A 2,848-nucleotide genomic window follows, 5' to 3' on the forward strand; every position below is an offset into this window, starting at 1 on the left:
CAGAACTTATATGTGATTTGTGTCTAAAAGATTGTTTTAGAGCCAATCATGGTGCTTCACATTTGTAATCTCACTTATTGGGGGCAGAGATCAAGAGGATTGTGACTTGTGGTCAGCCTGGGCAAAAAGGTAGACATGGAGCTGTGGATATAGCCTAGTGGCAAGAGTGCCTGCCTCGGATACACGAGGCCCTAGGTTCGATTCCCCAGCACCACATATACAGAAAACGGCCAGAAGCGGCGCTGTGGCTCAAGTGGCAGAGTGCTAGCCTTGAGCAAAAGGAAGCCAGGGACAGTGCTCAGGCCCTGAGTCCAAGGCCCAGGACTGGCCAAAAGAAAAAAAAAAGGTAGACATGGTGGCTCATGCCTGGGATCCAACCTACATTGGAGAGATAAATAGGAGGATTGCATTTCAGTGCTTGGCAAAAACTTAAGGTCCTATCTGAAAACAAACTGAAGTAATAAAAGGGCTGGGAGAGGGCCTGGCTCAAGTGACAAAGTGTCTGGCTAGAAACTATGAGACCCTTAGATCAAATTAAAGTACCTCCTAAAAGGAAGAAAGAAATTATATTATTAAAATTACGAGTGGAATGGACCTAATAGAGTGTTACTAATGTAGTAAAAGTAGTTTTTCAACAACTATTTTCAACAGCCATTTTTAAGTTTAAACTCAAATGGTCATCAAGTTCGGGCGTTACCAAATGTTTAAAGGATTCTTGCATTATTTTAAAGAAGAACTATAGTTAAAAATATTTCTTTAAGACCTTGAAATCAAAACAGGCACCCTGAAAACACTAAAGGAAGGAGTAGGAGAAACACTTGGGCTCCTTGGCACAGGACAGAACTTCCTTAACAAAGACCCTGAAAGGCTACAAATCAAAGAAAGGTTGGACAAATGGGACTGCATCAAACTGCAGAGCTTCTGCACAGCGAAGGACATAGCTCTCAAGATAAACAGAAAGCCCACAGACTGGGAGAAGATCTTTACCGGACATTCAACAGACAAAGGCCTCATCTCTAAAATATATGCAGAACTAAAAAAATTACCTTCTTCCAAAACAAAACCGCAAAGAACCAATAGCCCCCTCATCAAGTGGGCTAAAGACTTACAAAGAAACTTCTCTGATGAGGAAATGAGAATGGCCAATAGACATATGAAAAAATGCTCTACATCACTGGCCATAAAGGAAATGCAAATCAAAACAACATTGAGATTCCATCTCACCCCAGCAAGAATGTCATATATCAAGAAAACTAATAATAACAATTGTTGGAGGGGATGTGGCCAAAAGGGAACCCTACTTCATTGTTGGTGGGAATGTAAACTGGTTCAGACACTCTGGCAAGCAGTATGGAGATTCCTCAGAAGGCTAAATATAGAACTCCCCTATGACCCAGCAGCCCCACTTTTGGGTATCTATCCAACAGCCCACAAACAAAATCACAGTAATGCCACCAGCACAACAATGTTCATCGCAGCACAATTTGTCATAGCGAGAATCTGGAACCAACCCAGATGCCTCTCCATAGATGAATGGATCAGGAAAATGTGGTACGCCTCTATCAGAAAGAATGACATTGTCCCATTTGTAAGGAAATGGAAGGACTTGGAAAAAGTTATACTAAGTGAAGTGAGCCAGACCCAAAGAAACATGGACTCTATGGCCTCCCTTATTGGGAATAATTAGTACAGGTTTAGGCAAGCCATAGCAGAGCATCACAAGGCCCAATAGCTATACCCTTATGAACACATAAGATGATGCTAAGTGAAATGAACTCCATGTTATGGAAACAATTGTTATATCACAGTTTTAACTACTTTCAACGTCCTATGTGTATGTGTAGTTTCTATTATTGACGATGTTCTTGTATCACCTTCCTATGGTTGTACCTACACTATCTCTGTAATCTTATCTGAGTATATTGGAAACCGTGTTTACTGGTATTGGAAATAGGAAATTCAAAGGGAATACCAAATTTGAGAGACACAGGGTAAAAAAAGAGAAATAACTACAAAAGCAATACTTGCAGAACTGTTTGGTGTAAGTGAACTGAACACCTGGTGGGGGGGGTGAGGGAAAGGGGGGGAGGGAGGGGGGCATGAGGGACAAGGAAACAAACAGTACAAGAAATGTATCCAATGCCCAACGTATGAAACTGTAACCTCTCTGTATATCAGTTTGATAATAAAAATTTGAAAAAAAATATTTCTTTAATTTGTGGTTGAAAAAATTGGATATCTTAATGCATAAGACTATTTGCACTGTAATTATTTGGTTTAGCAAAAAGCATTGGGAACTTGAAATTTATTTTCCTCCACTGTTAAAAATTTGGGGCTAAATGTTAGAAATTTGGATGTAAAGGTTTGTTTATCACTGTTAAGGAATTGCTTGGGTTTCTCAGTCAGAGATTTAAAAAAAAAAAAGACAGGAAACCTTAGGACAGGCCCGTGTGCCTATCCTCAGAAATGAGGGGTGATCTGGCAAAGGTACAGCTCAGCCAGTCCATGTGGGACAGGCCCTGGCAGAGAATCCACACATGGTAGAAGAGGCTAAGCTGGCACAAAGGGCAATTCATCAAGCCCCAAGGAATAGGATGGGTATATGCCCATTCTGTAGGATGGGCAGATGGAGGCTTTTCTTTGTCCTGTATCTTTTCCTTACAGGTGGACTTAAAACCTGATGGTAAAATAGGTTATATGATAATACTATTAAAATCTAAAACTTTCCCTTGAGAGGTTTTAAAAAAAGGTTTCAAAAGAGAGTTAAAAAGTTTATTTACCAGATGTAATTTGATTTTTGTGCTATCTTGCACAAAATAGCTGGGTGTATTGGATGTATTGAAAAAGC

The sequence above is a fragment of the Perognathus longimembris genome, chromosome 1 (genome assembly GCF_023159225.1).
Source record: "Perognathus longimembris pacificus isolate PPM17 chromosome 1, ASM2315922v1, whole genome shotgun sequence".
NCBI lineage: Eukaryota > Metazoa > Chordata > Mammalia > Rodentia > Heteromyidae > Perognathus > Perognathus longimembris.